This window comes from Dendrobates tinctorius, unplaced genomic scaffold, assembly GCF_039654945.1.
Source record: "Dendrobates tinctorius isolate UK_male_01 unplaced genomic scaffold, ASM3965494v1 ptg000064l, whole genome shotgun sequence".
In the NCBI taxonomy this organism is placed as follows: domain Eukaryota; kingdom Metazoa; phylum Chordata; class Amphibia; order Anura; family Dendrobatidae; genus Dendrobates; species Dendrobates tinctorius.
Genome location: NW_027361732.1, coordinates 53,756,676 through 53,780,248, shown reverse-complemented (window position 1 = coordinate 53,780,248; position 23,573 = coordinate 53,756,676).

Here is a 23,573-nt window from a genome sequence, read left to right as displayed (position 1 = left end):
AGTATTCTAAAATCTAGGCTTCACATGTCCAATTTTCAAGTGGAAATGTATTAAATAATATTTCCCAAGATTTGTATCTCCTTTTTTTATAAACCAAAGTGGAAACGTTATGATTATATTTGAAAGTATCCTACAGAAAAAAAATATCAATTTTGTATGATAGATATATATAACAAGAGAATAGATCATAGATAATGAATAGAATGAATAGATAGATAATATATTTACATACAGACAAACAGATAGATAGATAGACAGACAGACAATAACTAAAGAACTAAATAAACAATCATTGACCAATTTTTGGAAATTATCTGCAATCATTATTATTCCTTACTTTTCTGAAAGGTTACTTGAATGTGTGAAATTCAGTGTGTGCACGGGTCTCCTCAGTAAAATGAGCATCCATTAATAATTAATTGTCCTAATGTGCTTATGTGAATAAACCTTTCAGCCATGAAATGGACATTCACATTTGGTTCTTTTCCAACTAAACATGAAACATTTAATGAAACCAATAGCATCTAATGGAACCATAGTATCTGGCTATTATAATATATCATAACTGTTTTATAAATATGTATTCTACATAATTACATAATTGCAGTTTGGCAAACAAGTTTATTTTTGAGAAAATGAATTAGCTAAAAATTGAACAATTTAAAATGATTAATTCTATGGCTACAGAATTCCGATCAAAGCCCTGCTTATCAGGCAGCGCAATAGTATTAACTACTATCAGAAATCCAAGCAATCACAATAGAAATAAAATATACAAGAGATGAATTAGCTAAAATGAATTAGCTAAAAATTGAACAATTTAAAATGATTAATTCTATGGCTACAGAATTCCGATCAAAGCCCTGCTTATCAGGCAACGCAATAGTATTAACTACTATCAGAAATCCAAGCAATCACAATAGAAATAAAATATACAAGAGATGTTAGTGAATATATTAATATTTATGATTGGGAGCGGAGCCTTGAGATATTTTACCTGCGCTCATTCGCTGGACACACGGTAGAAATAAAAACACACTATTTTGGCTGAAACCCTTCAGCATTTCCAGTAAAGCCCTCTTCACATAATATAGTATTACCTGTGATCAGAGGCTTCAATGTCAAGCTGGAAATTTGTAGTGGTTAAGGCACAAATGGAGAAATGAATTCTTGTCTCCCCTCAATCCCCCAGGAAACAATGCATGGCACAAGTAACAAGTCTGTTATTTCCTTTCCAAACAGTTTATATAGAAAAATGTGATGTGTGCCGTCTAGAAGCTGTGCAGGTATCTGTTAGATGGAGGATGCCCTGCTTTTTACAGAACAGCCAGAAGATGGCATGCTCTCTACATTGATTGAGTTGTGTCATAACATTTATAAAGTCCGTTTTCAAGCTTCAAATTAACAAATACGAAAAGTAAAAAAAAAACTCCAACGTTTCTTTGGTTCTATTATTTGCTGAGTTAAAACATGTTATGAAATACGCGATGATATTCTGATATTACAACATAGACAGTACACGTTGCTAAATGATGCCATGATCTAATCAAGAAACCCATACTAGATGTCAGGCAATGACAAGATTTCTCTAATTACTGATACATGGAATTTCATGATAGCCGCTTTTTAGGTAATTGGGGTAAAGAGGTTTCCACCAATTTTTGCTTTAAAAGATGTCCCAGCATAGTCTTAAATTATAGAATATCTCCAGCTATCAATCCCCTGTCACTCCTCTCGTACCATTTTTCTGGTCCCTCAACAGAGGGTGGGATGACCAGCGGGTAACCCAGTCAGTAGCATAAGAGGGCTGGTAGGGTATCAGTAGGTGAGTAGTCTGAATTTTTTTAGTTTTATACCATGATGGATTATTTTTTAAAGCATAAAAGTGTTGGACAATTCATTAAAATTAGTTTTCTCATTTATAAATCCAATTTTCAATTATCAGGGAGTAAACCGTTAATACATGTTAATATAATTATAAATCACAAAGGGAGAAAAATTACCTGGGAAAATATATTGTTTATTCCAAAAAGGACTAAAGGGGCAAAGCCCAAGTAGGAATGGCCCCTCTCTAACGGGTCATTAGAACTAAAGGTTTATTGTACTATATTTACACTACTGTACCATCCGCTTATGAAGCTGAGGCTTTACAGAAACATACTGGGGGACATGTCCTATATTTACCCACTGTTGATGATATGAGGTGCTAGAAAATAAGCACTAGCTACTGTATTGCACATATGCTGAACAATCTAATTTACTTATGGCAAATAAGGATATTCATTTTAATTTAATACCCCATAAAATAACTATTTTAATGTAGTAGAGCAAAAGTTAAGTTTTATTGGTCTGTTAGAGAGGGGGTCATTGCTATTGGGACTTTATAGATGGTCGGCGTGGAATACATTGGTGCTCGGGCACACTGCGCATGCTCACATCGGTGACCATTTTTTTGTAGACTGAATGGGAACGGCCATGTATTCAAGGTTTTAAATGGACACGCAGACATTTTTAAGGAGTATATGTAGGCACAATCATGTCATTATAACCAAAACAGGAATATTATATGAAAACATAAAGGGCAAAAATGAAAATCATAAAAATAAATAAGAGGTATATGGTGGAAGAAGAAAACGACAGGACGGAGTAAGGACAAAGTGTACTGTCCAATATTTGTCCTGACACTGTCCTGTTATTTTCCTCTCCCCCATGCCTCTTATTTATTTTTATGATTTTCATAATATTTTCATGGCTGGGCCTACATCTATAGACCTTGAATACATTGCCGTGCCCATCCGGACTTTAAAAAAATCGCCTCCGATGTATTCCATGCCAGCCACAGGGTCATATTGCACCTGACATGTGAGCGGCGTAATGATGGCAGCAGTCTCACTATTGTGTCATTGCTCACACTGACCATATGCCACTTAATTGGCTTTACTGGCAGGGACACATATATCCTGGCAGAACATTACATTTGAGTGGCTCTCCTTGAGAAAACGAAAGTGAAATGCGCATCGGGGCACTGTGGGGAGTCACTATCTTACACACCATGAGTAAGCTCACCATTGTGCTAAGACTTTCACACATTTTCTGTTTGTATGCCCACTCATGGGTATTACTGGAGATACTTCATGTGTTCCTGTTACTCTAAATTATATCTTTATTATATTCAGCACAATATATGATATTGATGTGACAAGCAAATATCCAAAAAAAATTCCTGTCTATTATTTTGCAGTTGTTAATTATACCCTATATACACATGTTGTTCTATACATAGTGTCCAACTCTTCATGCTCCCATGGGTGATACTTTTTATGGCTAGGTTCCCACCTTTTTTCCTCCTGTAAGAGACCTCACTTAGATATATGTTATGTAACTTTTTTAAGGTGTTTCTATAATAAATATGGCTTTTATTACAATTGGTGGTTTATTGCTCTCCATTTCTAGCCTTTTTTTTCTCAGATTATAGTACTCAACCCCACCATTAATTCTTTTCCTACTATTATGGGGGAACTTCACATTTTTCATAGTACCTAATCACATTAATATATGATATGCTATTTGAATATTTGGTCATTACGAGATCGTAGATACCAAATGATACAAAAAAATGAAAAAATTGCATCATTTTCTGAGACCCATAGTGTCTCCATTTTTTTATGATCTGGGGCTTGGTGAGGCCTTATTTTTTGTGCACCAAGCTGAGGGTTTTATAGATATCATTTTGGTGCAGATGCGATCTGTTGATTGCCCGAAATTGCATTTTAATGCAATGTTGTGGGGACAAAAAAAATGTAATTCTGGCTGCAGGCTGCAGCCCCGCTCTGTGTAGCAGAAATGCTCACTTTCTATAAATGATGACCACTGGGTGTCGCTCATAGCAATCCGGATATTGACAACCACATAGGTCTTCTTCAGACCCCGGATTGTCATGCCAACCCATCGGTGACCCGCGGTCATGTGACATGGGCACCAATGTGCGTGATTAACGATTGTGTTAAATGCCCCTGTCAGAGATAGCAGCATTTGCCAGGTTAACAGCCATGGGTGGATTGCATTTCCACCCGCAGCTGTTAGGGACGCATGTCAGCTGTTCAAATCAGCTGACATGTACAGTGAGAGATGTGGGCTCAGCGCTGGAGCCGATATCAAAGGGGGAGACCTGATATGTGCCGTACATATATGCATGTCATGAAGGAGTTAATCTAGGGTTAAAGTGATCATATTGACACCAGATGTATGTCACAGAATTTCATGCCATTGGGCAGTGAATAAAAAATTATTTTTAGCCCCAAAATTTTGTTTTAGCCCTAGATTTTTTTGTCATATGGTGAAATGAGAAAAATTGCATCAAAATTTGCCACACAATTTCTGCTGAATGTGAAAATACCCCATTTGTGTCTGTACAGTACTGCTTAGCCACATGTCATGACTCGGAATGGAAGGAACGCTATTTGACTGTTGGAGAGTCAATTATCGTAGAATCATTTGAAGGCTCCATATACGGAGACTCTAAGAGCCAGAAGTGCAGAATCCCACCTCAAGTGACCTTATTTTGGAAATTACACCTCTCTGGTAATTTATCTAGAGGTATAGTGACGATTATGACTCTATGGGTGTTTGCCACAAACATGCAGCAATGAATGTTGCTGAGTGATCTGCCCGTAGTGCCTGTACATTGTACCAGCTATCTTTCTGGAGATATGGTATGGACCCATAAATTAAATAGGCTCTAATTGCTACAGAAATACCAAAAGTGGATGCTAAGTACGGTTTAGGCACACTGTGGTCTCAGAAGGGAGTAGGCCTTTGGATTTGGAAGCACAGAATTTGATGGGTTTCTTTAGGCAGATGAGAAGCCATTTCACTTTTCCAGAGTCTTTGTGCTACCAGTAATGTGGAATCCCCCTATATTTCCTTTGACAGATGATGTACCTGAGTGCAGATATGCTTTTTGTGTTGTTCGAGTTGAAGCTTTTATTGGCAACATTTTACATCACATTTATCTTGTGCTCTACGTTGAGCACTTACATTGGGGATTTAAAATCATTTTCAAGCTGGTGCTATAAAGTATTCTAATTTTCTGAGCCAATGACTTTTGGGTTTTCATTGGCTCTAAGCCATAATCATCAACATTAACAGAAATAAACGCTTAAAATAGAATACTCTGTTTACAATGACTCTATATAATATATGAGTTTCACTTTTTGTATTGAAGAACTGAAATAAATTAACTTTTTGATGATATTCTAATTTAGTGAGAAGCACTTGTTTAATTTTTCTATATTTCTGCTGACAGAGTCATGTGAGAGCTTGCTTTTTTTGCAGGACGAGTTGATGTTTTTATTGGTACCATTTTCGATCACATAATGTTTTTTCATTGCTTTCTAATCTGATTTATGGGAGGCAAAATCAACAAAAAACAGCAATTCAGGAACTGTTTTGGGGGATTTTTTTTCATGTTGTTCACCATTTGATGAATGTGATAAGACAACTTTACTGTTTGGGTCAGTATGATTACAATGATACCACATTTATATCACTTTTTTCTGTTTTGGCACTTTCTCACAATAAAAACTATTTTATAGAGAAAAAAATTGTTTTTGCTACGCTGTATTCTGAGAGCTATATTTTTTTTGCATTGATGGAGCTGTATTGTGGCTAGCTTTTTGTGGGACAAGATGACGTTTTCAAGGATACCATTTTTATTTACATTTTACATTTGACTTTTTAATTCCTCTTTTTTCCACTTTTTGTTCAGCGGTATGCTGAAAAAACAGTTTTTTGCCATTTTTTTACAGTGTTTACTGAAGGGGTTAACTAATGAGATAGTCTTATAGTTCAGGTCATTCCAGACTCAGCGATAACACATATGTTTGCTTTATTTGTTTATTTTTACATAAATATATGTATTTACTGGATTAATGATTTTCTTTTTTATTATTATTTATTATTGTTGTTTATTATATATTATTTATTTTGTATTTTTATATGTATTTTTACCATACATAAAAACTTTTTTTTTACTATTTTTTACCTTGTGATGGGGCTATCCCTGCCTAGATCCCTGATTTCCTGCTGATTAACCCGTAGGAAGCAGCTACAGAGATCATCTTGTCATCATCTATTACATGGACAGCTAATTTATTTCTTTGATAACTGTGTAATACATTTTGTGTCCAGTGGTGGCACCGTATGAAAATAATCAATTTTTTGCTAAGTTTCTCCACAGATTACAGTTGATTGCTGTAGGTCCCAGTAGGCAGAATAACACCTAAAATCACATTATGAGACTCTTCTAACAAATTCAGTCTTTATTATCCATGTTTTACATAAGTCTGCAAGTAACCTCACTACAGTGCCTTTTTACCTTTAACCCTTTCATGACCAGTAAATTTTCTGTTGTTGCACTTTGGCAAATTGCCATTTGATCACTTTTTATTTTTTTTTGTGTTGAGTGCAGCAAATGAAAAAATGTTAATCTTGTATTCTGGCTCTTTTTCTTTTTTTGTACTATAAAAAGGATTTGTCACTTGCTCAAATAAATTTAGTTAAATAACTTGTAAAATCCCTGAGCTCCCCTGATTTTGCTGCTCTTTTATGTTTTGTGCCATGTCACTCCACTGCAAAGATATTCACATTTGTGTCTTCTGGAGCGCAGTATGTGAAATACCTGCTTTGCAGTCCAACAGAGCATTTCTTTATTCTGATCTGGGGGCTTAGAATTTCAACCAACCCTCCCAGATACTGCCAATGAAAGCTCAGCATCTGATATGTTAGCTGTCTACAAATGTCTGAAGGGCTGTCACACTGTAGAAGGATCATCTTTATTCTCATTTGCACAAGGAAAGAATAGAAGCAATGGGATGAAACTGAATGGGAGGAGACTCAGATTAGATATTAGAAAAAACTTTTTGACAGTAAGGGTGATCAACGAGTGGAAGAGGCTGCCACGAGAGGTGGTGAGTTCTCCATCAATAGTCTTCAAACAGAGGCTATACAGACATCTGTCTGGCATGATTTAGTGAATCCTGCATTGATCAGGGGGTAGGACCAGGTGGCCCAGGAGGTCCCTTCCAACTCTACGATTCTATGATATAGCAGTCTATCAGTCTCAAATGCTACTTAGCCCTGATTTTCAGTATCTGGGGATGGTGAAAGCACGTGCCCCTGGAGCAAAGTCTGAAGAAACGCCCAGTTGGACTGCAAAGCAAAGATTTCACATGCTACACTCCAAAGGAAACAACTATGTATATCTATGCAATAGAATGACAGCTATCATTGGGCTCACACACTCACACAGAGGAAGGTAACAGAGGAGGGAAAGAACTACCAAAGAGAGAAGTCGCACCTGTACCCAACTGGTCCCTGTACAAACTATAAAATGCCCTAACCACATAACTAATTACACTTAAAATGCCATTGAGAGATTTCTCGTATCTTCTGATGAACCAGAGGTAAGGCTGCAACACCAGGTAGAGGAAAGTGTGTAGGGAGACATGAGAATTGATGGTAAAAAGCTAAAACACTTTCACAAAGGTTAGACAAGGATAAATAAGGAGAACCAAACAAACAAACAAACAAAATAAATGAAACCTCCCAAGCCCCAAAATGTAAAGAAGAATGGAAAGTTGCTGAGAAGAAAATCTCACAGATTTGTAGCAGGAAGAACAACTGGCGCTTACCAGACAAGGTAAACCCCTAGCTGAGGAACTCAAATTCCAAGCACCAATCTGTGATGAATTATAGACAGCAAGTGAGGTAAGTGAAAGGTGAATTTATAAAGCCCATTCCAAAATTTGATTGGAAAGAGTCAAAAGGGAAAATAGAACACACCTGGAAAGAAGCTAACCAAGAAAGGAAAACAAACAAAAGAAACCATCAGCAATTGGACAGAGTTGAAAGGGCTGCATCCCCTCAGAGAGGGAATCTGACTACATAGCAAATGATCAAATCCCGATACCGAGCCATGACAGTGGCTCAGCACAGAAAAGAAAAGTTGCTGAATTAGAGAAGCTCAAGGATTTTTATAATGCATTTAAATAAGTCACCATAATTTTTTGGAGCATGTGACAGGTCCTCTGTAAACATGGGCAGTAAAAATCAATTTTGCTACAATATATCAGTGCAGGCAAAAGGTATCATTGCATGTGTAGATTTTGCTTGACTATACTGGATTATTGCAGGGGCTCAGGTGCTACAAATCTGATCTCTGAGTTTGTCACTTTATAATCGTATATAGTTTTTAGTCTTCTCTTTAGTATCTGGGAGTGACATGACAAGACAAGTGTATTATTGATATATGGTAAAATGGACAATCTGTTATAATGTTTACAGTATATATAAAGAAAGATAGATAAAGAGATAGATATGTCTATACATACACTGTATAGGTAATATATAATCAGAAGATGAAAATATGTATAGTATTAACCTCTACCTATCCACACAGTAAAATATGAAAATGTCTTTATATTTACTGAAGCACAAATCAATAAGACAATGACTTCAGAGTCCTTATTGTTGTGTGTTCTGCACGCTAAGGTTAAAGCAGTGATACAAAGGGTAAACTTCAAAGTCTTAAAAAGAGGCTTGAATTAAGTAGCAGGTCGTATACATCTTCATGGAATGCACTGTATGGTAGTCTGTTATCTAAATGCCAAAACCGCTTTCAAAATGTCACCATTGAAAATACCAAGAAAAGACTGTAAATGATTTCCCATATCGAGGAAGCTGGTTCATATAGTTGTTAAATTATCTGGATTTACATATTACAAAAAATGATAAAAGTAAAATATTATAGCAGATTATAGTTGAGTATAATCAAATACCAGCACTATGAAGTGTTAAAAAATAGGGATCTAAGCTTTAATACTCTACAAGTAGCAAAACTGATACTGTATTTTTATCATTTTTAATTTAACTAACTGTAGTACTGTAATGAAGTAAATGTACAACAAAAAATACTGTGATGTGGTATATTTCTTCTTGATGTCACACTTATATTCTGCACCTATAGCTGTGGTAGTTTCTTACACATTATTAGATCCCTATCAATAGTTCACTTTAATACATGGATCCATAGACTTTCAAGTTCTGACAGATGAAAAATTGTACATTGCCCCATCAAACAGTTTAAGAATACCTCCAAACTGTTATACTGATATAGATGGAGTATTATGGTGCTAGAAAACTGTTTATGGGCCATGGAGGGACTGATATATAGGGGATAATCAATTTATCTTTATTTTAATAAATGTGCTGTGAGCATAATGTTGTGGCACTAACTACTGTAATATATATATATTGTGAGGCAGTGACCGGTGTCACAGGTAGGGGTCGCTGTGTGTCCCCCCAGGATGTGCGCGGAGGTGTATTGAGGCCATGGGAGTGCATTGCAGTCACAGGTGTAGATGTGATTGCAATGCACAATAAAAGTGAGTATAGGTCTAGGACAAGCTATTTGTCCAGGGCAGATTTAAGAAAACCTGCTGGGCTTTTATTTTTGAAATGGACTACAGGATGGTAGTGGGATAGTCCATTTCCTCCCTCTCGGCCTGGGTTTTCATGTGGCCCATGGCCACAGATTCCAGGTAAAAAATCCTGCAGTGAAGGGTTTGGGTACGTCAGGGTCAGAGTCAATTTCAGTTTAGCTTTTGCAAAAGTGCAGAGCAGAAGGCTCTGCAGAGCTCCACCTGTTTGAGGCAACATAGGCAAATGGAGCCTAACAGCCAAGGGAGCTGCAAGGCCTGGCACTCACAGCGTACATGGCGGCACAGTCACCCACGGCAACAGGTCGAAGGTGGACTGGCATGTTTATCGACTGCAATCCAGATGATATGCTTCCCAGCTGCGATCCGAAGGATATTGTGTGCTGTGTTTATGTGAGTTGAGCATTAAAGAGATTTTTGTTTTGGATGTTTGCTGGGTCACTGCCTCATCACTGCATAGCGTGGATACCACTGCCCTACATTACAGGTTCTCCTTATGCACTTGTTAATGAAGTCTTCTTCATGGACTGCACTGCTTTTCTCTTCTCAAATTCGAGCTCATAGAGGCTCATGTGACCAGACCTGTCCCTCAGCTTTCTTTTGTCATCGTTCACAGATAAGATGTTAAAAACTTAATGATGTGACATACCTTTTAATTGATATTGATGAATATTCATGACTACTCCGAAGTTGGCTGTCATCATGTTGTTGCTACTGTCTACTGGAGAAATGATACAACGGAATTATATACAAATAATTTGCTACCTGCACTATTGTAGAAATGTAAAATAACAGCAATGATCACAGACAGATTTATGTCTTCTAAGAGGAACATTCCTTTTAAATGCTGTAAACAGAAAAAAGAATGACAATGGAAAGTATAATGGAACAGTACTTTCTGTGATGCAAAAAAATGCTAATGATAATTTGCCGAAACTAGATTCATCATTTGCGTTTCTTGCTTACATTCCAAAGTAGAGAAATTAGGAGTGAGGAGAAGACTTAATTTCAGCTTTAACACCAGAAAGCTGTCATATATGGTAACATATGGTTAATCAAACATTTTGCAATATTTGGTGTTCATGCCACATTTCTAAAAAGTGGGTGGGACTTACAGGGTTAGAAGAACTATTAACTATCATGCTCTTTTTAATATTTTATTCCAGAAGACTTTAGATCAAGACTGGCATGAAATAAGCATGAAATGCCAGTCTTTATTCCTTTCGCTCCAAATATTTGTTGTTAAACTAACACAAATCAAGGATCAACCCAAGAATAAAGTGGATTGACAGTGGAAGTGTCTTTGCAGAACTTCATAGGATTTAACTTTCCAGTTTTGTTCCACCAGTGCATCCTCCTGTGGCACATCCCAGGCCTAATTGTAACATGTGATATGTTTATCTTTATAATGTGCCATTCCAAACGCAAAGATGATGAAATAGCCAAAGAGCTATAAGGTGCCTAAACAGAAATATTTTTGTCAAACATAGTGGTGTGTTGACCACACTAGATGACTATTACTAATTTGACTTCCTCAAGGGCTATAGAAATCTTTTCTCTCAATTTCTATAACTCCAGTGCATCTAAAATAGCAAAGCAATGCAACATTGCAAATAGTTTTAAGTAGAAATGTCCTGTAAAAATATTTTGTGTCAACACAAACACTGTAGTCTGATAATACAGCCATATTGTCCTTTATCTATTGAGAACCTACTGAATGTATAATAAGAATTAGGAGAGAGATGCAAAGACTACAGCATAGTGTTTGTTTGTAGTCTGTTACCATGGAGACACATACCCTGTTTCCCCGAAAATAAGACACCGTCTTATATTAATTTTTGCTCCGAAAGTTGCACCATGTCTTATTTTCGGGGGGGGGGGGGGGGTGTCTTATTTTCTCAAGAAAAAGAATTGACAAATTTTTTTTGAACAAAAAAATTAACATTTATTATCATACCAGCGTATGCTGAACAGTAGTCATCACAAAACAGTAGAATCAAATAAACTGTGAATCGTGTCAAGAATTTCTTGTTACTACCGTATAATTACGGTATTTCCATGTACAACATGTAAAACAATGAACAATGGTTAATTTACTGATCTCAATATTTAATAACACAAAACAAGATTTATTCAATGACAACCATGTCATCATCTTCTGGAACATCATCATAACAATCCAAACTCTGAAGTTCCTGTGGAATTTCTTGAGACTCCATTTCTTTCAGAATCATTGGCCCATATCTCTAATGTCTGGCAATAGCACTGTCCTTAAATGAGCACTTCTTGTCAAGGTAGCCTGCTCGTAGTGCATTTGCAATGCAAGTGTCAGTGATTTTCTCCCATGAATTCTTCACACAAGTCACAATCTCTGGCAGTTTAGGTTTCACAAAGTTTCCACGTTGATTTCTCTCCATTATATTTTCAATGTAGTCCTTGATTTCCACACGCAAATTGTCCTTGAATGGCTTGTAAATGGCGATATCAAGAGACTGGAGATAAGACGTCATTCCTGCAGGAATCATTATTTGATCTATTTTTCTCTCATGAAGGAAGTTCTTCATGTCTTTGGCGCTGTGTGTGCTGGCTGCATCCCAGATCAGCATTCCTCTTTGGCTCCCTCGCATAACGAGCGGCAGCATTAAATCGACCCACTTCCTTATAACTGCTTGTGTGGCCCAGGCTTTTTCAGTTTCAAGAATATAAATTCCTGAAACACGTTCAATCTTGTCTTTCTTGCCCTTTGAAATGAGTAAAGGTGGGACTTTAGTGCCATCCAGACGCATCGCCAAAATACAGGTAACACGTGCACTTTCATAAGCAGTGGAGGGAACGTACACTGAGGAGGCACCGCGTTGTTCAATTCTTTCATAAGCAGTGGAGGGAACGTACACTGAGGAGGCACCGCGTTGTTCAATTGTTGTTTGAGATGCTTGGCCCATAAACACTGCAGTTTCATCCATGGCAATCATGTTGGAAAGATTGTATTTAGAGAAGTCAGCGTCATCAACAAAGGTCTTGAATGCAAATGCGCGTTTAATAATTTCAGCATCTTCCAGCCTAAAGAGTGTTGTGGATCTTCTCAAAGACAGTTCACTTCGTTGAAGGACGTTATCCAGCCAGTGTTGTGATGCCTTGAATTCTTCAGGGGCAATTTCAAACTGTGGTGCTATTGCAAGGGCAAATTCTTGAATCTGATCCCTAGTCACAACCAATGTCTTTGCTCTCCTGTCAGCAACCCACTCACAGATCAGGTCTTCCAGCTCGGAATATAATGGTTGCTGACCTGATCCAACCTTGCGCTTTTTAGCATTTCCGCTGTCCACTTGTTGACTGAGGTTACCGTAATCTGCTCACCATTTTGGACCAATCGAACACTCAACATTTTCTCTTTGCAGAATTCAGTAAGATTTTTGCCCCAAGATTCTTCCACGATTCCTTTTATGTATTCGACGGAATAGCTCTTTCTTTTACCGCTCATGTCTAGGGGTAAAAATAAACCGTATCACCATTGTTTACGATATTTCTTTTACAGTACGGTACTTTACGGTAGACCGTTCAGCAGAAAAGCAGACAACAAATCAAAGTAACACACTACGGTACGGTACTGTAATTGCCTGACTCCCACACAGGGCTACAAAACATAAAGGCTCTAAATTGGCTCCCACACACTTTCTGGACACTGTACCGCTACTGTAACAATCACCCACAGCAGTTCCTTTACCGTAGCAGCCCCATCATCATTTTGCAGCCACAAATATTCCCATCATCCAATTGCAGCCCTCATCATCCCTTTACAGTCCCCAATATAGCACCCCCTTCATTCCATTACAGCCCCCATCATTCTACAGTACAGTATTGCAGCCTCCCATCATCCCACATCATCCCACTGCAGCCTCCCATCATCCTGGTATCCCACTGCAGCCTCCTATTATCACAGTATCCCACTGCAGCCTCCCATGTGTGTACCGTACACACACACACACACACCCCCTTACACAGACACACACACACACCCATACACAGACACACACACACACTTTCACTTTCTTACTGGTTTCCTCCGCGGTGCTGCTTTCAGTGCTTTGGTGGTGCAGGAGCCCTGGGCCAATCAGAGCCCAGGAACAATCAGAGGCTATGGATGATGTCAGCTGGCCTATGGTTCCTGCGCTGTGATTGGCGCAGGGCTCATGGGCGGAGATTGACACAGCTCCGAGGCTGTGATTAACTCCAGCGAACAGCGCGGCTGCAGTGGTGGGCACTGGAGGGCACCAGACAGCGGGGACAGCAGGAGCGAGACACAACTGCATGCCCCATGCACAGAACAAGGTATGCCTTATTTTCGGGGGGTGCCTTATATTAGCAGGCACAATGCTCCCCCTAGCATGCCTTACTTTCAGGGGGCGCCCTATTTACGGGGAAACAGGGTAAGTCTGCAGAATTTTTTATTTTTTTACATTGTTCATACATTAGAGAAAAATGACAGTATAATTCCAATGCATTTGTATTATTTTCTGCTCAGATATGGACAATCAAGGCAAATATTTGTTAGGATGATTTACATTCTTGCAGATTTAATCGTAAATGTAAATCTAATAATCATCCATTCATCAGTGTTCAACAATGACAAATGATAAAGAATACATTATTGTATTTAGGAATTTAGGAAAGCTTCCTGTAGGACCCTGCTGTGCTTGGTAGACTTTGGTAGACTCCCATAGAGCAGAGTCAGCTTTGCCTCTGCTATGTGGGAGAAGAGAAGGGATATAGGTCAAATCCAGCAATCCAGACAGCTTCATAGCAAATAGCTTGTGATCATACGCTCACTTGCCTAGGAGACCAGCCACCTCTGAGGTGGCACATAACCTTAGCAATGAGCAGTACGCTACAGAGCTAAAAATCCATCTGTTCTTGAGAAGATTTTTGATAAGAGCAAAGTTGCTTTTTTACAATCACTTTGTAATTTTACACATTTAATAAGATGAGACAAACTTATATCTTTTCATTCAGAATCAATGTAGCTTTGAAGGACATGTGATTTATTTCCTTGAAAGCACAGAAGAGCAGAGACAGAAAAGGGCCCCTGTGCAAGAACTGTATAAGGGCCCCATAGATGATCATAATGCACTGTTTCACCTGTTTTGGAGGTGTTAGTGGCCCCCTTACCTCCTGGGGCCCTGTGCCCACACAGGTTGCACCAATGATATGTCCAACCCTGCCTGAAAATGTAAAAGCATCACTAATACTATAGCTTTACAATGTAATCTCTTGCTTGGTATGTTCACACAGGACAGATATCCTGAGGATTTTCTTCCCAGAACTGGAAGAATATGCAGGGTATTTGACAGATAGAGTAGATATTAGATCTGTAGCATGTCCATGGATGTTGGGGACAAGGCCTTCCTAATTTAAATGCAAGACCTGCCTTCTAGAAGAATCTCCCCTGGAGCTTCAGTGGCTCCCTTGCTGATCCACCACCAGTCTCTGAACAATCTGACCACATGTGATGACGTTTCACCATGACTGACTGTATTATCTGCAGCAACATATCTGAAGAGATGTCCGTGTAGAGGGGCAAAGTTGTGCAAAAGCTGGCAGAGGACCAGCTATGGTTATAGACCGAGGTAGAGGTAAATAATCAGCATTTTTAGGTGTGTATTTGCTGTGGGAAGTTGTTCTGGAGGATTTTTAAAGTATTGCTAAGGGAATTGTCCTCAAAAATTTCGCTACATGTGAATAAAGCTTTAGGAAGACATACAGATAGATAATATTGAAGAATTTGCAAATTAAAATTCCATGTTTGTCAACCGAAGTACTGGTTTTCCACAATTTGTGTTTATCTGTACAACTGGGACACTACTTTAACAAGTACATAGTATTTTTGCATTCTGGGTAGCAAGACCTACTTTATGAACATTAATGTGAGAAAAATGCTTTCTGTACAACATTGAAATACGTTTTTTCTCTTTGCAGAACATGAATATTGCAACATGCTAATGGACTTCTATGTAAAGGATAATACGTGACAGAAAGTGTGTAGGACAGAAATATGTGGAGTGATCAAGTCACTTCAATACAAAAAAAATGAAATGCAGTATTAGGAAATAATGTGAAGCAAATGGGTATGTCGTACTCTTGGCCACTTCGAAATGTAGAAGGTCATATATGTGATCTTATAGTATTGGCAGCAGCTTATTGGAATCCTTGAATCCTAGGATTTGGAAGTTATTCCCCCACAGGTTCATGTCATGACTTTTACTTATTAAATTCATAAATAAAATGTGTCCTATACAGTTAAATCACATTGACATAGTACTACATTCTTTTCTCAATTGCAAAGTTTTATTTCCAGGACTATACAAAATTGGCCATAATGTAGGGAATGTTAACAAACAAAAATAATAATTACTTATCCCTTGAATCTCCCATATCTCCATCATACTGGCTCCAGGAGTGACCTCTAATCATGAGAGATAACTTCTGACTTAGGAAATCACTGTCCTCTGTGAACATGAGCATACTGGTGAGCACCAACTGAGCAATGGTAAGAAGCAGCCAGAAGTTTCAAGAGGTACCGTAAGAAATTAGAAAATCTGTATTTTATAACATTAGAGTCAATTTTGTATAACCCCCCCAGAAAACATTTTAAAACACAAACATTACACAAAATGTTGATACTACTATCTTTTTAGGACCCTTACAGGTGTGTGTCCTTAGTATTGCCTTGATTTGAAAAATTAACTTTCTGGTTACAATACAGAACATGCCATAATACATTATAGCAGATTTCAATATGTTCCACATATCTATGAATTCCATTAGACTTATATTTGAAATTGTACTAATGAACTCATGTCTAAATCTGAGCCACGACACTTTAAAAGGACCTTTTACTAGTTTGACCATGTTAAACTGGCCACATCATGGAATAGTGGTTGCAAAGTTGAATAATGTTTTATCGTAGCGAAGGCCAGGGCTGTCTATCATTACATGTCTCACAGGAAAACGTCTGCTTGAAGCATTTTGGGGTGTGTTTTTTTATCCTAATCATGACATCTAAAGGCCCCTTCTCACATAACGAGATCGTTAGCGAGATCGCTGAAACATCACCGATTTTGTGACGCAACAGCGACCTCGCCAGCGATCTCGCTATGTGTGACACAAAGCAGCATCTGGCCCCCCCGCTGGATATCACTGATCATGCTCAAATGTCCCAGGCCATTTTTTGATCGTTGGTGTCCCCTTGGCCAGCATGCATCTCTGTGTTTGACGCCGATGAACGACCTCGTTGACGACCCAGAACTCATGGATGCAGGCGTGAGTCGTCAGAAAAGCTGCTATGTGACAAGGTCCCAACAACCACTGAGGCCGTTACACGGATCGCTGTGTCGTTGAATAGATCTGCCTGTTTGAAGGCTCACTAGCGACCATGTAGTGACGCCCCAGCGATCCTTACCAGGTCGTATCGTTGTCAGGATCGCTGGAGCGTTGCTAAGTGTAATGGTACCCTAATACTCATGATTAGTCAATGTCATGCAGGGGAAAAAGAACACCCTCAGGACATGAATGTGAATACCCTATTTGTCTTAATTGAAATTACAAGCTAATGACTCTGAGAAACAAAACTTAAAAACTATTTAAAAATCTATTCAGTTCTGTGGGCTTTATGTTCATGTACTGTTTTGTTTTTACAGGGTCAAGTCACAATTTTTCTACAGGGTTTAATTCAAGACTTTAAAAGGCTGTATAGAAGAAAGACATTTTTGAACTGGCAAACCCACTGACTATGTCAGCATTTGACTCCCTAGAATATAAGTGAATCACCTGTGATATCATAAAACAATTCAATAATTTTGTAGAAAATCGTATGTGTAACCAGAGCAAAATTGATGCGTGGTGAATATAAAGATGTCAAAAAGGTGGGTAAGATATGTTTAAAAAGCACTAAAACAAAGAAGCACTCCCATGAAGATTTTTATTTTACTAAATCTTTGTATATACTGTATGTTAGTGTAGTGTATGTTAATATACTCACCTTATGGACGCTTTTTTCGGGATCCAGTACCATTCTGCTTTTCTTTTCAGTGACATCACTATTATTTAGACAATTTAACGACAACACCAAAAGATAGATATTGCAATATGTCACCAACTTGTTCATACTCTGCCAAGGGGACTTGATGCTGTCTTTAAAATCATGAGGGTCATAGAAAATAGTGGGGTGTAATCATTTTTAGAAAAAGTTATTTGAGTACAATTTAAGATTTTGTAATGAAAATTATTAGTGTTATTTTTATTTTCATTATTGTTAACTTAACTTTAATGCTATGGGTAAAAAACATATTCTATGAAACTCAGCCTTGTCAATAGTTTTCAAATTGTTAAATTGTCCTTGTATTCAGTGAGATATTGAGTAAAATCCTATATATATACATACAGATATAGTTTTCCCTTCTGCAAAGAATGGAGAGATCTGTAATTTTTATTGTAGCTATACTTCAACTGTGAGACAGAATCTGAAAATAAAAACCAGAAAATCACATTGTATGATTTTTACATAATTAAATTGCATTTTATTGCATAAAATATGTATTTGATCACCTACCAACCAGCAAGAATTCTGGTCTCACAGACCTGTTGGTTTTTCTTTAAGAAGCCCTCCTACTCATTACCTCATTACCTGTATTCATTGCACCTATTTGAACTTGTTCCCTGTATAAAAGACACCTGTCCACACACGCAATCAATCACACTCCAACCTCTCCACCATAGACAAAACCAAAGAGCTGTCTAAGGACACCAGGGACAAAATTGGAGAACTGCACAAGGCTGGAATGGGCTACAGATGTCAGTTTAGGTGGACAACCCTATCTTGGTAGGTTTGCAGTTGTGCAATACTCCTTCCATGTTTTGATGGATTGAACAGGGCCCAGTGAGATGTTTAAAACTTGGGCTATTTTTTATGACCTAATCCTACTTTACTCTTCTCCTCCACTTTATCCCTGACATGTCTGAATTATTCCTTGGTTTTCATTATCCTGTTTGATCACTAATGTTCTCTAACAAACCTCTGAGGCCTTCACAGAATAGTTGCAATTATACTGAGAAAAAATTACACACAGGTAGACTCAATTTATTAATTATGTGACTTCTGGAGGCAATTGGATATTCAGCATTTTAATTAGGGGTATCAGGTTACATAACTACGTACTATGTAAATTTACGTCACAATTTTCAGATTTACTGTATATTTTTAAAATAATTAGAAAACCATGTTTGATTTCTATAACACTTCACAAACACCAGCTACTTCGTGTTGATATATCACATAAAATCCTAAGTTTGTGAGTGTAATGTGAAAAAATGTGGAAAATTTCACAGGGTATGAATACTTTTTCAAGACTTTATATATATACAGCTGAAACCAGAAATTTACATACACTATATATAATGGCACCTATGCATGTTTTTCTCAATATCTAAGGTCAATTAGGATTACCATAATTTTTAATATTTACCAAATGCCACAATAATGAGAGAGAGAGATTGAGAGAGAGAGAGAGAGAGGATGTTTTAAGGCATTTTCATTACTTACTGCAAAGCAATGTAAGCATTTCATTAGTATTTGGTAATATTGCCCTTTAACTGAATTACTTGGGTCAAATTTTTTGGATGTACTTCCACAAGCTTCTCTCAATAGTTGGTTGGAATTTGGGCCCATTCCTTCTGACAAAACTGGTGGAACGGATCCAGGTTTGTAGGTCTCCTTGCTCCCACCTGCCTTTTCAGCTTTGCCCATAAATTTTCAATAGGAATGAGATCAGGGCTTTGTGATGGCCACTCCAAAACATTGACTTTGTTATCCTTAAGCCAATTTGCTACCATTTGGCAGTATGCTTCGGGTTATTGTCCATTTGGAAGACCCATTTCCACCCAAGTTTTAACTTCCTGATTGATGTCTTGACATGTTGTATCAGTATTGTTGCACAATCTTCTTTTCTCATGATGTAATCTATTTTGTGAAAAGTACCAGTCTCTCCTGCAGCAAAATAACCTCACAACATAATGCTGCCACCCCCGTGTTTCACAGTTGGGATGCTGTTCTTAGACTTCCAAGCTTCTCTCTTTTTCCTCCAAACATAACGATGGTCATTAGATCAATTTCAGTTTCATCAGATCAGGACATGTCTCCAAAAATTAAGGTATTTGTTCCTGTGTGTTTTTGGAAACATTAATCTGGCTTTTTATGTTTCTTTTGGAATAATGGCTTCTTCCTGGCACAGTAGCTTTTCAGCCCATGTTGATACAGTACTCATTTCACTGTGGATATTGACACAATCTTACCAGCTTCCGCCATCATCTTCATAAGGTCTTTTGCTTTTTTGTCCTTAGTGTAAGGTAGCGCTGTTATTCATTTAGGGGATACTCGCTTAGCTGCCAAAAAAACAGATCCGGCACAGGTTTTCCATAAACAATCATAGTCCATGCGGTTTATTTAGTATCATAAACCCACAGCAGCAACATAAACTTCATAACATCAGCATAGCGACCATGACAGAGTTCAGCTCTGTAATCCCTGTGGTCACACAGGTTATGCATACACAGGCTCTTCAGCCTCAGTTATCTCACCCACGTCAGGGTTTCCTCATAGTTCCTTCATCATGCTGCAGACGTCCATTCCCTCCAGGGAATCATCAGGCACGTGCAGCCATTCAACACAGCGTTCCTTGCTGTCAGGAAGACAGCCCCCATCTCTCCCAAACGGGGCCTTCCAAAACGGACCAACCAGGTGCCAGCATTCACCTTATGTGACCTACCCTGGCCACCTTATATGGTCCGTAGTCACGCCCACCGGGTCACATGGCTATGACCTCATCACAGGTCTTTGAACCACTCATACAAACTTTATACTAGCGCTCTTAAACACACCCCCTGGGTGGGTTTGTAGGTAACTAGTCCCTGACACATTGAACCAGCACCTCAGCAGTATCACTGCTGATCAACACACACATATGTCTCCATCTCAAGGCCACCCACCTTGAGATACGTAACAGTCATTCAGTATTCTGCCATTCATCCACTCTCCTGGGACATCCACACAGCGCCCCCTAGCAGACACAGTGGTCACTACACCACATTAGGTTAATATGCATATGTTGGACCAAAGCACGTTCCCCTTGAGGGACAGAGAACCCATCTCCTTCCTGAGCAGTATGATGGCTGGACATTCCCATTGTTTGGGCTGGCGGAATGCACCAAATAATAAAAGATGGTAATGAGGTGCGTTCACAGCCCGGGGTCCACCTTGCAGAGATGGTAGACTGCTGCTCGGTAATGGCGGACAGAAACTGGTGGTATAACAAACACACATGGGTTAACTTCACCCGGTGAATAGGAGGCGGACCCTGTTGCTTCACAGGACTGCGATACTGCAGAGTGAACGCTAGTGTTTTGGTCACAGGACCCTGCCCCAAGGACATGGTATTAGAGTCCTTCTAGACCCACTAGCGTTCGGCGCCACAACTGTGACGCCAGGAAGAGACCCTTACTGAATGCTGTGCCCTGTTAACAGTCACAGGGTGCAGCTGATAGATGAATACCGCACGAAGTACGTAGAGCGCAGTTCTGGCAGACGCCACTAACCAGCCTAAGCTTAGGTCTGGAAAGCGCATTAATGGCGCTTGGCACCGCTCTGACTGTTGTTGCTGAATGTGTGGTACTGTAGTGCCTAATGTAGCATGGTGCCCACTGGTGCTAACATGTGATAGGAGCTGGGAACACTATTGCGCTATGCAGTGCCACTACTCTGCGCTGACTTGAAACTCTAAACCCTACTAACATGCGTATCAGAGGGAAGGGATTTGATAATGAGTCAGTCAGCGGTACACAAGCATCCATCATCACACACACCACTACAAATTACAGACTATACAGCCGTGCGATCCTTTAATAGGCGCAGCCTTCCAGGAACTTCCCGATGGCCCAATCAGAGCTGCTTGAGGACCTGAGCGTGTGACCCCAGATCGCAAATGAGAGATCGTCCCACGGGCATGCTCAGAAGGCTGCAAAATGGACTTAGCCTCTGGAGCTGCTCGCTGCTGGCTAGTGCGGATTGCCAAAGCTGACCCAGAGGTGGCAGCAGCAACCAACCTGACAGCACTACCCTGATCAAGATGCTGGGAACGATGTCTTTGCTGAGCAGGCTCCTCTGCGGCTTTGACTGAATGGGAGATTGCAGAAGGCAAGGCTTGAGATTCCTCCTGTGCAGAGGCAGGAATCCGACGCCTAAGGGCCCCGTTACATTTATCGATGCACCAGTGATCCCGACAACGATACGACCCGGTCAGGATCGCTGGTGCATCGCTAAATGGTCGCTAGTGAGCTGCCAAACAGGCAGATCTCACCAGCGATGCAGCGACGCAGCAGCAGTCATTACTTACCTGTCAGACTCGGCGATAATGACTCCCTCTGCCAGCGTGCACGCGTCGCTCGTCGGCGCCAGCAGGAAGCCGATGACGAGAAATGGCCCAGGATGTTTTTCACGCGATCAGCGATAGCCAGCGGGAGAGCCGGTCGGAGGTAAGTGTCACATGTAGCGATATCGCTAGCAATATCGCTGCTGTGTCACAAAATCGGTGACGCTTTAGCGATATTGCTAGCGATATCGCTATGTGTGAAGCCCCCTTTACACCCATCTTGTTTGTACTTGCATATATTTGTTTGTACAGATGAACGAGGCACCTTTAGGCATCTTGAAATTGTACCCAAGGATCAGCCAGACTTGTGCAAATGCAAAATTTTCTTCCTGATATATTGGCTGATTTATTTAGATTTTCCCATGATGAAACACAAAGAAGCAGTGTGTTTCAGGTGTGCATTAAAATACAACCACAGGTGTGTCTCTAATTAACTCAGATATTGCCAAAAATCAGAAGCTTCCAAGCACATGACCTCATCATATGGGCAGTCCAGAATTGTATAATGGCATAATAATCTAAGTGTATGTGAACTTTTGACTTTGCAGTAAGTAATAAAAATGCCTTAAAACATTCTCTCTCTCTTATTATTATTCTGGCATTTGACAAATATTCATAATTATGGTAATCCTAGTTGACCTAAAATGGGAAAGGTTTATTCTGATTTCATGTCAGTTATTGAAAAAACATGCATATGTGTCTTTTTATGTAGTGTATGTAAACTTCTGGTTTCAACTGTACCTTCTGTAGATGCATAGTCCTACATACAGTGGCTTGCAAAAGTATTCACATTCCTTAGCTTTTTACCTATTTTGTTACATTACAACCTGTGCTTAAATATTTTTGTAATTTGATATGTGTGTTCTGCATCCGCATCAAATAGTCTAAGTTAGTGAAGTGAAGTGAGAAAAATGTAGACATAAATTACATTTATGGGATCAAATAACTAAAAATTGTTATGTGCATGTGTATTCACCCCTTTTGCTATGAAGCACCTAAAAATTTCTGGTGCAAGCAATTGCCTTCATAAGTCCCATGCTTAGTGATAGGAAGTTCACCAGTGTGTAATCTAAGTATCACATGGTCGGTCTGTCAGTATATACACACTTTTTCTGAAATGCAACAGAGGCTAGAGGCTGTAACATCATAAAGCAAGAGGCACCACTAACCAAATGCCATGAAGACCAAGGAGATCTCCAAACAAGTCAGGGACAAAGTTGTTGAGAAGTACACGTCAGGGTCGGGTTATAAAAAAATTCCCAATCTCTGATGTTCCCCCCATAGCAACATCAAATCCATTATTCTCAAATGAAAAGAACATGGTACTACAACAATCCTGCCAAGAGAAGGCCACACACCCAAATTTTTAGCCCTCATTATCCTGGCATTTGGCAAATATTAATAATTATGGTAATACTAACTGACTTAAAATGGGAAAGGTTTATAACCAAACATGCATCCATTGTCTGAATTTAGGAGAATTGCTACAATTGCTGATAGCATTCCAAAACATTTACAGTATGGTGTAAGCTGCTTATTGAATAAGAATTAACGTGAGAATTTGAGTCAACCACAAACGATTGATGGCTAATGTGGCTAT